Source organism: Pseudopodoces humilis, chromosome 6, assembly GCF_049639895.1.
Source record: "Pseudopodoces humilis isolate 2021_Gansu_Grassland_sample_001 chromosome 6, ASM4963989v1, whole genome shotgun sequence".
NCBI classification, from domain to species: Eukaryota; Metazoa; Chordata; class Aves; order Passeriformes; family Paridae; genus Pseudopodoces; species Pseudopodoces humilis.
The window spans coordinates 2,853,912-2,868,857 of NC_142205.1; the positions used below are offsets into that span (position 1 = coordinate 2,853,912).

General features: G+C 48.0%; 1 protein-coding gene across 2 annotated transcripts in view; it reads right to left on the reverse strand.

Annotated features, from left to right (window-relative positions):
• PTPRA (protein tyrosine phosphatase receptor type A) overlaps nucleotides 1-14,946 on the reverse strand; it is a 113,820-nt gene that overhangs the window by 30,590 nt on the left and 68,284 nt on the right. The window contains exon 2 of one of the 2 annotated variants that reach the window (XM_088056523.1): nucleotides 617-808. The exons of the other annotated variant lie outside the window; for it this stretch is intronic. The gene's annotated coding sequence lies outside the window, so the exon portion shown is untranslated. The remainder of the gene's footprint in view (nucleotides 1-616; nucleotides 809-14,946) is intronic. 2 annotated transcript variants of the gene reach the window in all.

A 14,946-nucleotide genomic window follows, 5' to 3' on the forward strand; every position in this document is an offset into this window, starting at 1 on the left:
CAGAGAACAACCGCCAGAGAGAGAGAGAGAGAGAGAGGGAGAAGCTGGCTCCACTCATTATTCAAATCCATTAATTAATAATCGAAACAAAAAGAAAGTCAAGGCACACAGGAACACATTTCCTTAAATATGCCATTCTAGGGTGTCCCCTCCTAAGTGCCAGGCGTGTACAAAGGAAACAGGAGCACAGTTCAAATTCCAGCTATGAAAAGGACCGGTTGCTTTTGATGGAGGAGTCGGGATGAAGGATGGCCATTATTCAGCATGACAACATCCTTACCTAGCAAAATGCCTTTTGGAGAGAGCGAACCGTGCGTGGGGAGGAGAAACGAGGCTTAAAATGAAAGAAACCTCCACCAAAAGAAAAAAAAAATTAAAAAAAAGCCCAGTGTTTGGGCTCAGCCCTTCCTGCAGGACCAGGATGAAGTCCCAGCTCCACGCCAAGACTGAGCCAGGAGCGTTCAGGCAGTGAGGGCTGGGAGCATCCTACTTAAAACAAAGGTGTCGGAGGGGATCACTCGCATGACAGCCTTAAAATCTCATTACAGAGGCTCAGCCCCAATTAAAACGCATGCGTTCGGTCATGCAGCAGCTTTATCTCCGTGGTTGTGCTTACCCTGAAATCCACCCGGGACACCTGTAGGTGCGGGGAGCAGCCAGCCCGTCCCACGGAGCAGCCCCCGGGCTAAGAAAGTGCCGCGGAGCCGTGAAATCACCGCTTCACCTGCGGTAATTCTGCACCGCTGCTCAGTTCAGCCCTGTTGCCACAGTAACACTTGTGGTGTAGCCGAGATCACTGATTATGAAACTAGGAAAAAAATCAGAGGCTGCTAATTAGGATATACTCCAGTTCTCCAAAAGCTCCATATTAATGACATTACGATTGCCAGCGCAGGGAAAACAGATGCCGGGAAGAATCACCTCGGTCAGCACCCGCGGCCAACAGCTGCTTTTTTTTTCTTTTTTGGTCTTTTTTTTATAGACAGGTCTTAAAAATTCAGCCTGCAAATTCCCTGTAAGATCGACTTGTTTTCCTCCTCTTTGAACAAACGTGCAAGACTCGGTGGAACAGTCTTTACTCTTTACATATATTTGCATGTATTAGACTGGGGAAAAAAAAAAGGGTTGAGGATGAGGTACAAATGGTGACAGCCGGAGCGGGGCCAGAGATGCATCCCCTGCATCTCTCATTAAGTGTGTTTCTCTGTTTTCCAGATAAACCAAAATCATGATTTTACCAGTGGCTACGAGGGTTTATAAACAAGGTTTGCAAACGAGGGGAAGTGCATTTGAAGCGTATTCCTCCCTGACTTATGTGAGTGCCAAAAGCATTGTGAGGCACGTCTTCTGCTGAAGGCTTCAAGCTGAAAAGTCTGACTGGAGCAGTTGTGCTGCCAGACACAACTGTTTTTCAGCACAATCCACAAATAAGACATCGGAGTGTATTTCCAGGTGAAAGGAAAATTGCCTGACAGGTATTTCTGGAGCTCAGAGATGCTGACTTAAAAAGCCAGCTCATCAAAATGCCAAGATTTTTCCATTTTTTTTCAGATGACCAATCAAATGAGTGGATGAAATGGTGCTGAACATGTGGGGCCAGGGAAAAGTGAATTCATGGAATTTAGAGAGTTTCTAAGAGCTTCCTATCCTTAAAGTATCCAAGGCCAGGCTGGGACAGTGGCAAGTGTCCCTGCCCATGGTAGGGGGTGGAACTGGATGGGCTTGAAGGTCCTGTCCAACCTGGCCTTGAGCACTTCCAGGGATGGGGCAGCTTCTCTGGGCAACCAGAGCCAGTGTTTTACCACTGTCATTGTAATAAACATGTTCCTTACATCCAGAACTTGGAGAACAACTGGGGACCCACCTTTTTATCCCCTGCTTTGAGGCAGGAAAATAAGTGAGATTAATTTTTTTTCTCCAGCAGCATCACCTAAAGCCTTGAAAGCACAGAGTCCCCCACTCACAACATCACAAAGCAATTTCTTCTCCCACTCATCAGCAACACTGAGGAAGTGTTAGATGGAGTGTTAATTACCTATAAATGTGATTTATTAGCTGGAAACAACACAAGACACCCACCAACCACCGCACAGGAGCAACTGGCCAAGCACGAGGGCACCCGGTCCTGGGCGGGCCGGGATTGGCACGCTGCAGATAACAAATTAATACAACCAGTGGGATTCAGCTGCATTTGATGGTTTAGTTGGAGGCATTATTTCCAACCTTTTAATAGGCTTATTTACAGGAATTAGTCCTGTAATGCCGTGTGCTCGTGTACCCAGTGCAGTGTAAGCCGGCTGGATGCGACCACAGACAGAACATCTGCTTTTGTGAGTGTTTAGGGAAATTATTGCCAATTACACGGACGGCAGGTAAGGGCAGCTGGGGAGGGAGGATCTGCCAGGAGGGATGAGGAGCCTTGCTAGAAGCTGATGTGAGCAGGAAGTGCCCCATGGATCATAAATATCTCAGCAAACAGGAGCTGTTGCCCAGAGTGCCACCAAAATACCTGCAGCAAGGAAAGGATTTCCAAGGCCTGCTGAGTTTTGGGGTGATCCCTGTTAATCATTCACACTGGCAGCATTTTGAGCAGGTCAGTCTCCCAAATATTTCTTTTCATCAGACCATGCTCCTGAAAAATGATCACACCCTGCTTGCCTCCAGTGGCTCTATTTCCACCTTTATCCTTAGCCACCTTACCTTTCTTTCTTTTTTTCTGTTTTCTATCCATTTTCATAATCTGCCTTTTCTTTACCTTTCCATCTTCCATGCCCAAGAGGGGTGTCCTTATTTAAAGCAAAGCAATGCCAAGCTGGGCACCTTCTATCACTGCTACTGCCATAAACACATTATGTAAAAATGTATTTATGGATGTGACCAGAAGGTCAAGGGAGGGGATTCTGTCTCCATTGCTGTGTCCAGCTCTGGGATCCTCAGTGTCAAGAGGACGTGGAGCTGCTGGAGCAAATCCAGAGGAATCCATGGAGATGCTGCAAGAGCTGGAGCCCCTCTGCTCTGGAGCCAGGCTGGGAGAGCTGGGGGTGCTCACCTGGAGAAGAGAAGGCTCCAGACAGATCTCAGAGCCCCTTCCAGGGCCTAAAGGGGTTCCAGGAGAGCTGGAGAGGGACTTGGGACAAGGCATGGAGAGACAGGACACAGGGAATGGCTTCCACTGCCAGAGGGCAGGGATAGATGGGATATTGGGCAGGAATTGTTCCCTGTGAGGGTGGGGAGGCCCTGGCACAGGGTGCCCAGAGAAGCTGTGGCGGCTCCTGAATCCCTGGAAGTGCCCAAAGCCAGGTTGGAGGGGGCTTGGAGCAGCCTGGGATAATGAAAGGTGTCACTGCTCATGGCACAGGGGTGGAACTGGGTGAGCTTTAAGCTTCTCTCCAACCCAAATCATCCTGTGATTCTATGTTTCTGAGATTTATATATCTATAAACTTATTGTAAACCTAATATAATATAGCTGCTACAAATTATATATAAATTTTGCTATAAACCTACCATAAACCAAATATCACTGCAAGAAACACATTTCCTGCTGACTCAAGATTGTAAGAACTAGTCCTAAACACCATGGTGGGTACAAGGCCCTGCTGATACCGACACAAAACCTAACGTTCAGTACTTCTGAAAAATATACAATTAAAATGCAGCTTCTTATCTTTGAAGTGATTAACCAACATCCTGGGATGACTGACTTTTAGCCCTCCCATGTTATTCACAATTCATCCTTTATTTTCATCTCCCCAACAAAAGGCTGAACTCAACTGTATTATTGTCAGCCAGGGCTTTTATCTCCAGTCTTTGGAGCGGTCAAGGCATGGGACAGAACAATGGCTCTCACAGGAGAACAAATACAAACTGAACAAAAATACCCTGTTGCTAAGGTCTAAACCAGCCTTCTTTTGGGCACAGCCTGGTAGCTGGGAATTCCAGAGCACCCTATATAAAAAAAAAACCCCAGGAGAATTAGGACTTGGATAGGGAAAGTAACCTTTCAGCACTACTGTGTTCTTCCCTCCAGGATGGCATTTAAAATGAAAGTATCACATGAAACCAAAGCTTGTGGCTGGGAGGGAAGCTGAAGTTGGAGGAGCAAGCCCAGAGGTCCATGGAGATGTTGGCCCACACAGCCACAGTGCAGATGTTGGGGAGGTCCAGATGTTGGACCTCCTCTCCAGGAAAGGCCTGGCCCAAACCACAATGATTTCTCTTGTGAAATCCACCCCAAAAGCAACCACAGAGCAGCTGTGTGTGGCTTCCACATCCTCAGCCAAGGGAGCAGCCCCTGCTTCTGCTTTTGGGGTTTGGTAGAGAAAAGCTCCTCCCCAGCTCCTGGGCAAGAACTGGGTCTGGCTGTGGTGTCCTCCCCACTGAACACAAGGGTTTCCAGCAGCAACGTGGCTCTGGGGTCAGGAAAAGCATGACTAACAGCCCTGGCAAGGTGGGGTGAGGGGACAGCAGAGCCAAGGTGGTCCACAGAGGCCACCAGCCTCCATGACCAGCCCACCTTCCTTCCCTCTAGATGGAGCTGCAGGAGAAGCCTGAGGTCCTCTCTAAAGTGAAGGTGGATGCACCCCATCATCTCCAAGAACAGAATCATGGAATGCTTTGGGTTGGAAGGGACCTTAGAGGTCATCCAGTTCCACCCCTGCCATGGACAGGGACACCTTCCACTATCCCAGGTCGCTCCAAGCCCCATCCAACCTGGCCTTGGACACTTCCAGGGATCCAGGGGCAGCCACAGCTTCTCTGGGCACCCTGTGCCAGGGCCTCAGCACCCTCACAGGGTTTCTTCTCAACATCCAACCCTGCCCTGTGTAGGTTTGCAGCCACTCCCCTTTGTCCTGTCACCTGCAGCTCAGTGCTAGAAAAGACAACAAGTTCCTGAGACAATTTCATGAAAGCCAGCAAATTACCAGTGGAATTATTCCGTCCTGCCACGTACCAGTGAAACGCCCATCACTGCAAATCAAAAAATAGAGCCCCCCCAAAATAACGCTCCCATCCTTTGGTGAGACATTTCTGTGCTGAAAACCTGCTCAAAAGCCTGGAGGAGCTGCTGTGCTCAGAGGCACCACAGCTGCCGGAAGGAACAGCTCCTCTGAAGTGTTTGGAGATTGTATTTGCACTGGGACCGCAAATATTTTTGGACACATGTAGGCAGAGGTGAAGAGATGAATCCTGGCCATTTCATGTGCAAAACAAAAAACCCAAAAACAAAAATAAAAACAAACCCCAAAAAACAACAACAACAACAAAAAAAACCCCAAACAAAAAAAAACCCAAAAAACCAAAACCCAAAAACCAACCAACCAAACAAACAAAAAAAGAAAAAAAAAAAAAGAAAAAGAGAGGGAATTTCAAGTTTCCTTGATGACAGCAGAGACTGGACATGTATGAAAGAGACAACAGAGCCAAGGTAATGCTGGAATTCAGTTTTTTATGACCCATTTTGCTTTTTTCCCCAATAAACAAGGTCTCCCTGAGCAGCCATTAAACATCACCACTTGTCACTTAGATTTTAGCGATATGAAAATAAACATTAAGAGGCTACGACAGAGCTCAAATCTCCCTGCATTAGGCACCTAAGCCAAACAAAATTATGCTGAATTAAATTCATTTCAATCCCATCCAGAAGGACAGAGCCCTCCAGTCAGGTTAAATAATTCCAACAGCAATGAAGACGACAGCACCCGAGACATCCCCATCCTTGAAAGTCCTTGCTGTTCCTTTCAAAAGGCTTTGAAAAGCAGCTTTCCTACAAAAACACCCATTCCCATCACGCCCTGGATAGGAACATAATACACAGAAGGCTCCTCAGTGTTGCTGTTAAATAAGAGACCCCCCAAACCAGGCATTAAATGGTACAGGAGCTGCCACACAACAGAGAGGGCTTTCTGTGCCTGCAGGGACACAACACAAAGTCTGTTGCTCGAGACCAGGACGGTGTTTGGCGGCGTGAGGGCCCAGCCTGGCAAACTCATCTCGTTTTTACAGAGTCCATGGTTTGGGTTGGAGGGGACCTTAAAGACCATTCAGTTTCACCTCCCTGACATGGACAGGGATGCCTTCCACCAGACCAAGCTGCTCCAAGCTAGTCTTTAATACTTCCAGGGATCCAGGAGCAGCCACAGCTTCTCTGGGCACCCTGTGCCATGGCCTCACAGGGAAGGATTTATTCACAATAATCCCATCTATCCCTGCTCTCTGGCAGTGAGAAGCCATTCTCTGTGTCCTGTCCCTCCATGCCTTGTCCCAAGTCCATCTCCAGCTCTCCTGGAGCCCCTTTAGGCCCTGCAAGGGGCTCTGAGCTCTCCCTGGAGCTCCTCTTCTCCAGGTGAGCACCCCCAGCTTTCCCAGCCTGGCACCAGGATTCTGGATTCAGGAATCTCCTGGATTCCTCTGGATCTGCTCCAGCAGCTCCACATCTTTCCTGTACTGAAGATCCCAGAGCTGGACACAGCACTGGAGGTGGAGCATCTTGAGAGCAGAGCAGAGAACAGAATCCCCCCCCTTGACCTGCTGGCCACCCTTCTTTGGACACACCTCAGGGTACAATTCTATTTCTGGGCTGTGAGCTGGCTCGTTTTTCATCCACCAGCACCCCAAACCCTTCTGGGCAGGGCTGCTCTCAATCCTCTCATGCCCCAGCCCAGGCACAGGACCTTACACATGGCCTTGTTTAACCTGATGAGGATCACAAGGCCCCTCTTCCCCAGGCTCCAAGGTCCCTCAGCACGGCATCCTGTCCCTCAGTGAACCACCTGCACCTCTCAGCTTGGTGCCCCCCTTTCTGACACCAATGCACCCCGAGGCCATCCTGGCTCAAATCCTCCTTGTTGCCCTTGGTCCAAACCAAATCCAGTCCCATCCTTCAGTGACACACATCCATCTCCAAGCCATGCTCTGTCCCAAATCAGACATGCTCCTGGGTGATTATCTGTGGGATTGGCTCATCCTAAAGGGGTGATGTTGTACCCCAGGCCATCCTGTGCTTGTACAGCCCTGGGGAAAGATCTCCTGCAATCCCTCCATAACCAATGCAGGGATGTTCCAGAGAGGAGGGAGAAAAGGAGAAGATGCCATTTTGGGAGGTGCAAAAGGCTTAAAACCAAAATCCTACAGATGGAAAAGGGGCACTGTCTAATACACAGGCAAAGCAATAGGGATGTTATGAGCAGTCAGTTCCTTACAGGGTTACTTTTGGACACAGCAGTGCTGGGTTAATGGGTTGGACTCAATGATCTGAGAGGACTTTTCCAACCTAAACGAGTCTATGATTCTGTTTCTACCCTAATAACACCCTCACGTTAGGGCACTGTTCTCAAAGGAACCATCTCCATATCATTTCAGAACTTCAGATTTTCAGATTTCCAGAAGTGCCATAACTTAAATATGAACAACCAACCTCTACTCCTCTGTGGAGCACTTTCCTCTGCTCCCTCCTCACAGCTTTACAGGCATCCCAAGGGTTCTGGGTGTGATTTGCCTGCTTTCAAAACACAAGTTCACCAGATGTTATGGGATCTCGTTATATCCTCTGTACATCCCTGATGCTCCAATGTACAAATGCTTGTACAATTACACATTTGGATGCTGACTGCTCCCCACCTCCCACTCTGGAAGCTGTAGGAAAGGCAGACCTGGTGTCTTTGGAAAACACAGTGCCATCTTCATTCTCAGTTAATGAATTATCCCATGAGCAGCACAACGAAGGAATTAACTTTGCTGAAGAAAAGCCCCGTATCTGCACCACCACTTTGCAGAGGATGGCAATGAAAACAAAGGATTCCTGAGTGGAATTCTGACCCTCCCCAGCTCCAAAGCAGCGAGGAGGACAGGCACAGCTCAGCCTCTAAAGCAGATTTTGCATCACTGGGAAGGGGAAACGCCTCCTCTCTCCAGGTGGCCTTTCCTGGCAGCAGCAGGGCATTTCAGGTGTGGGACACCCTTAAACCACCTGGAGAAACCAGTTATTCATGGCAGATGCTGAAATAGTTATTAAGGAGTCAAGGAAGGAATATCAGCAGAGGGGTGACTTTTAATCCTTTTAATTCCAGTGGCGTGGACTGGAATTAAAATTAATGAGCTGGAAATGAATGGCCACCCATCCCAACTCACACCCCAACACGTCTCTGGCTGTGACATTAATGTAGAGACAGAATCAATCCAACACCACCTTCCCACTGACCTATTTGGGGACAGAGATAAGACCCCCAAAACCACCTCACAATACCCAGCCTGGTGGCACTGCCATGGGCTGTTTTTTATCCCCACCACTGATTCTCCCCCTGCTCCTTAAAGAGGACACTTTGAAGGGCAGGAGAAGCTGTAACACATCTCTGAAAGGTGCTTGAGTACAAAGGGAAAGACCAGGAGGGAAGGGAAGTTTCAGGTGATTTGGTTGAAGGATGCAGCTGTTGCTGAGCAGCTTTAACTCCTCTCATCCCAGATCAGCTCCTCGGAACTCACCAGGAACCTTCCAGCTGTTCCACTTGCTGGAACGATGCCATGTTTGTGTGTCAGACTAAACATCTGTGCTTTTAAGCCCAGGATTTTCAGATCAGATCTCTGTGTTTGGAGGGGAAAAATAACAACACAAACTGTCTGCTAGGGGAGTTCCATTGAACAGAGCCACCATTATTTCTACCTCCCCATCCCCCACAGGACCCCTCCTCCCTCCACAGGCAAAGAGGTTCAACAGATTTCAGGAAAATGCAGAGAAAAACAATATTGTACATTTTCTGTGGTCAGTCTTTTCCTGTTAAGTCAGAGAGGAGCTACCAGCAACACAGCCTGCTGTTGGCATCTTCCCCTCCTGCCTCACCGCTTCAGGGGAGCACCCAACTTGGGACCTGGGGTTTGAGGAGCAGCTGGGCAGCCCAGTATGAACTGGGAAAGGGAGCTGGTTACCCCATGGGTGTGTGCACCCCTCCTGCTCTTACACAAAGAGTGATGACAGGATCCCTCCAGTTTGGCTTCAGGGGCTCCATAAATCTCCATGAGCTCCACTTTTCCACCCTCCCAGCTCTCCATCAGCCCTCACTGCTGGAGCAGCCTTTGGTCCCTGCTGACACCCATCCCCACCCTCACTTGAAGACAAGAGTTAAGAGTTAAATATTTCAGTGTTGACAGCTGGCTCTTATTTGTGGTCCACTGTGGGGAACGATCTGTGCTTGTGGTCTGATCCCCCATCAGAGGGGCACCCAGTGTCCCACCATCAGCATCACCTCGTGCCTCAGCATTTTTGTTCTCGCCCTGCACCTTCACAGGGAAGAATTTTTTCCCAATATCCATCTAAACCTGTCCCTGCTGCCCAGCACCACTCCAGGCTTTTCCCTGTGCCCCACAGGATCCTCAAAGTCCAACAGCATTTTTCATGTGGAGCTTTCACTTCTTTCCCATTTCAAAAGACCTGAGCTATCACAAGAGCTGGGATGTGGAACACCAAAATTGGGGGTTTAACAGCCTGGCAGGTAAAAACCATGAGTCACAAAGCACAGGAACACTCAGGGACATGCACAAGCCCTGCAGGACTCGGTGGGGTGGGAGGAGGGAAATCTGGCGCCTCTTGTTCACACTGAGAGCATCCCTGGAGCAAAGTATTCCCAGAACCACACCTCCAGGGATCTGCTCACCTGCCAGGAGCCAGGGAGCCAGCCTGGAAGCAGGTGACAAGCTGGGCAGCCAAGGACAGCGAGACATCCCAAATCTCTGCCATCACCTCCATCTTTCCTCACTGCGCAGAAGTTTCGGCGCCAGGCAGCCAGATATTGTTTCAGGATGACAGAATAACTGCATCGGGTTTTTGTGTGCCTCATTGTGCACCCACCTCCCCTCTCCCAGCCCAAGGGAGCTGCCACTTGGGCTCTTTCCACCCTTTTTATAGAGGAATCCAGCACCAGGATCAAAGGAGCTCCTGAATGGGAAAAGGCAGGAACTGGAGAGGTGACAGCGAGGAGATGAGATGGGAGCTGAGCAAAGTGAGGAGCTGTTCCTTTGTGCTGCAGCCTCTGGCCATGTAACCTGAGTGGCAGCACAGATGATGCTGAGAAGCAGAGGAAGGAGAGGGACAAACACCTGTGTTTGGGCTGATGAAAATACTGGGTGACTGCATCAAAGGGAGAGCTCCTGCTTCTGCTTCTCCTCAGTGTCGCTGCTCTGGGTCATCCTCAAATGACCCCAGGTTTTACTGGGAGAGGAAAATTTGACTTCAAGCCTTATCCTGGAAGTCCTTTGGTTGCACTAGATGGAAGAAGCTCCATTGGGAAGTGAAGCAAACACAGTGAGGACTTAATTCCCTGCTGAACCAAGCCCTGGCATTCCTACAGAACGGACTAACAGAAGTGGTCTTTTTTCTTCATTTTCCCCAGCAAAATGAGAAGCATCTCCAATATTTGGCTATCCCATACCAGGACATTTGTGGTTTGGGTGGAAGAACCACCCAAGGTTTCCATGCAACTCCTCAGTCACCCCACACATCTATCCCTGCTGCGGTTTGAGAGCAAAATCCATGTTAAGGCAGAAAGAAGTGGATTTTTAATTTTTTAATTTTTTTTTCAATGGATCCTTTGCAGTGCTCTGATCCTAACTGCTCTTAGGAGCTCCAGGAGCACAGATCCCAGCCTGCTGCTTGTTCCCATACTGAGGGAGAGACGAAGCCTCTCAGGGATCTGCATCACCTGCTCATGGATGTTCAAAGCCTTCTATTCACCTTGGGCTGTGTTATCCCAGCTTTTTTTCCAGGAGGACTCCTTGTCAAAGTCAGTTAAAGGCAGGGCCAGGCTGTATTTACCTTGGCACCTGATTGCCTTCCAGAGTCCTCCTATTTCCTTCCTGAGTAATTAATTAATAGCTTGTCAGTGAGGAGAGGAGGAATAAAGAACTTCACCCCATTTTTCCCGAGTCCTTTGCCACTGTGGCCAAACCCTTGACCATGCCCAGCACCTGCAGTTTGTCATAGTATTGCAAAATACAGAAGCTGCCAATAAAAACCCTGAGATCCTTCTTTTGGGATGTTACAGGGATTAAACTCCATTCCAAAGATGAGATGCAAGGTCACCTACAAGGGCTGGAACTGACAAACAGCTCCAGAACCGCTTTACACTCTCTGCCAAACAGGTCCAGTATATCAGAAAAAGGTTCAGAAAGGTGAAACACCTGCTAGATATCATTTCCAAAGCTCCTACTGAAGAAAAAAAAAAAAAAGCCATCACTCCTTGCTGCTGCTGCAGAAAGCATTAATCCCAGCTCCACGAGCTTTCCATCCTGAACGCGGCACACCGAAACACGCCGCCGGCGCGAGCTGCTGCCCAACTGACCCATTTTTAAATTTTTTTTCCTTGACTAACTGGGTGAATAAGGACAAAATCATCTTATTTTCATTGAAAAAACATAATTCCCTCTAAGCAAGGTGCGACCCCGGCCTCGCTCTGCCGACGGCGAGTCCCCTCCTGACCTATTTACGGAAGTGCTGCAGCGAGGATTTCTGCGTGATCCGCCGTGTAAAAGCCTAAAATTACACTGCCCTACAAAGAGCTGGGATAAATTGACCCCTCTAAGCAAACGGGTTGCCAGGCTTTTATCTTCCCCCCATTGTTGGCTGACGCTGGAGCGGAATAATGAGACGATGCGGGGCTCTACGGGGCACGATTGGAAAACTCTGCCTTAGCAACTCAATTGTATCCCTGATGCCTGCTCTGCCTTTTATACACAGCTACTGGTTTGGAAAGCTGCTTCTGATTTCACACACTCACCCCATAAAGCTGCATTTACTACTTTCATCCACTTATTTTTGCCTGGTGTTATGGCAAAGGGAATTAGTTGTGGGGTTTGGGGCTGGGATGGAGAAGTGTCTTTATAAAAAAGTCTGGGAGGGGGGATTGCTCTGGTTGCTTTTTCGTGCCCTTTATCCAGTCTAGACATGAAAGTCTCAGGATGCAGATGATTTCCGCCTCTCTGCCATGGTATTAAAGAAAAGGGAATGAAGGGAACAATAAGCACCAAGATGTGTCTAAAATTAGAGGTTTACAAAACAATCTGAGTTTATAATATCCCCAGTACAATAAAAGTCAAGAGCAAGAGGGCCAATTATTTAAAAACTGCAGGATAAAAGGAAACCTTGATCAAAACTGTTATCAGGGGAACAAATCTATCCTTATTGTGTTGCAGTTTTGCTACTGACTGAAATAACTTTTCTAAAATTGCTGCTATGCTGCTAAGAATTAGCTAAGTAGAAACAACACACCAAAATCAAAACTGCCTTGCCTAAACCATCAACATGACAGCAGCCCACAGTTCTTCCCTATTTTCTGCCAAGGTTTAAATTCCAGCATGGTTTTCCTTTTATGCACCTTCCCTCATCACACAGAAAATGGATGAGTTGATTTCCATGTGATCTTCAGTTAAATTTGCATTTTGGGTCTCAAGTGGCAGCAAAGCTGCAGTTCCAGGACTTTAAGTGAATGGGTAAATGAAGAGGAAAACAGAAAAATTGTGTTTGCTTTGGTGGGGTTATTATTTTTAATATTAAACAAGAAGCAATACTGATACAACAGCAGTGCCAGAAATATCCTCCTCTTTCTGCCAGGGGAGATGAAAATGTCCTTTAAAATACTGGGGGGAAAATAATATTTACAAATCACTGCTGAGAGGAGGGATGCAGAACCGGCAGGGGATCGGAGATTATGCAGCATCCAACTTCTGCTGTCCCTGACCACTGGGAGAATTCAGAAGGAATTAGGTAGTTGTCAAGGGGATAAAGTCACTGCCAAGGAGGATGGACTTTTCCTTTGAAAAGCCATCTCTTCTTCTGAGGGTAAACCAGATCCTTCAGAAACCTGACCTTGCACTTGTGTAAGGGAGTGAACGTGCTCTGAGCACAGATCCAGGGGAGATCTCCAAAGGCTTTTCCTTAGGAGAGGACAGCAGAGCTGAGGTTCAATTCTTGCACACAAAATAAGAAATTATGAGCCCTGAAGTACAGAACCAAATAAAAATGGGCACTGCAGTCCCCACATCTCAAAACCAGGCACGTGTGGACTGTGTTCACATGCATCCCCATGTCTCCAGAACAAACATAACCATGGAGTTGTGTTTGCCCAGCATCCCACTGCTCAACTGCAGCACTCAACTGCACTTTATCCAGTGCCCTCTAATCCTCACCTTCCCTGCTCCAGCTCTCTCTATCCCAAGAATTCACACTCAGCACTAAACCAAACTCAATCCATCTCCTTCCTAAATGCTACACACAGTTCACTTTCCCACCTTTTCCATTCTTCCACATCCTACAGCTGTTTCCTCCATCACAACCATCCTTCCTAGATAAGAAATGATTCTCAGATCTCCCCATTCCTCCTTGGAAATCCACACCAAGTCACAGCGGATCCTTACTTTTCTGCCCATCAACAGGCACAGCACTCACCTTGGCAGATAAACAAGGTTGGTGGCAAAGCACTCATGACTGTCAAGCCATGATTCAGCCAGGACACACCAACAGGCAGCAGCCACAAAATTCAGTGTTACAACAGGGTCAAACCCTAACCTGCTTCACAGGGTTTCCTCATCACTGACCTGCATGACCACCAAGGGGAAAAGGGAAGGGAAATAAAAGGTTCATAGCCAGCTACAGGGTGCCCAGAGAAGCTGTGGCTGCCCCTGGATCCCTGGAAGTGTCCAAGGCCAGGATGGATAGAGTTTGGAGTAATTTGGGACAGTGGAAGGTGTCCCTGTCCATGGCAGGGGGTGGAATGAGCAGAGCTTTAAGGCCCACTCTGTGATACTATGATGATACATTCTGCCTCAATCTCTTCCTCATTCTCAGAGCTCTGTCTCATGGAGCAAAAAGGACACAGGATATTTTTTTTGTGGGTGAAAGCCAAGAAAAAGCTTTTCAGATCTCAGTGAAACCATTTTCAGTCCACAAGCTCCAGAGCTGGCCCCCATGGACAACCAGGCAGTTTTGGGAGATGCCTCAGCTGCAGCTTCAGGCAAGGTGAAGAGCACTCCCTGCAAAGATAGTTACACCCTCCTGAGCCTAGAAAGAGTCACAGCAGGGATTAAAAAAAAACCTTTTTAAATTGAAAATATTTCACAGTAGCAGAATCACAGCCCAGGACAACAGCAACCCTGTAAGCAGTGACAGATCCCCAAGGCCACCACACTCCCCCAGTCCAGTTCCTTCCCCACCTCTTGGCAGGAGGAAATGAAAACCACACGGACTGACCAGGGAAGGGATCAATCAGCTCTTCTGGTCCTACCCACCACGCAGCAAAAACTGCTCCCTGCAAGAAATATCCCCAACTGCTCCATCCAGTCTCACTTCTAAAAGTCCAAAGTGATGGAGTTTCCAGCTCTTCTCCTGGGATATGATTTCTCCCTGCAGGAAGCCTTTCCTAGCAAGACTTTCCTTTTGAGAATGTCTTCATTTCAATTTGCCGCCCCCCTCTCTCCCCTGCCTGTGTGCATTTGTGAACTACACTAATGAAACAGATTAATACCAAAAAGGAATTACAATTTAGGAATAAATTAGTTTATTTTCCTTTTATCCTCTACCAAAACCCCTCAACACGTCAAAGGAAGTCTGAGTCTCTCTGAAATCTTCTGTTTTAAATTGGTCCCACTGCTCATAATTATACCTCCCCTCTACCCATACAAGTTTACTTTGCTTTTCTTTCCCCTTCTCCTTTTTTAGGGAGGAGGGAAAGAAGGCAGAGAACAGAGTAAGGAAGGGTGGGATAAGGGGAGAGAGGAGAGGGACCCATCCCATCTGATCGGCCTTAATTGCTTCCAACACTCCCCAAGTGTCTAAAAATGAAGGTTATGATACTGGTGCTGCCTGATGAATATTCCCAATTTCATTCCTGATGCAGGATCTGGGTTTACCCAACAATTGGGTTTTCTGCACCAGGAAACAGCTTCCACTTCCCAGAAATACCCA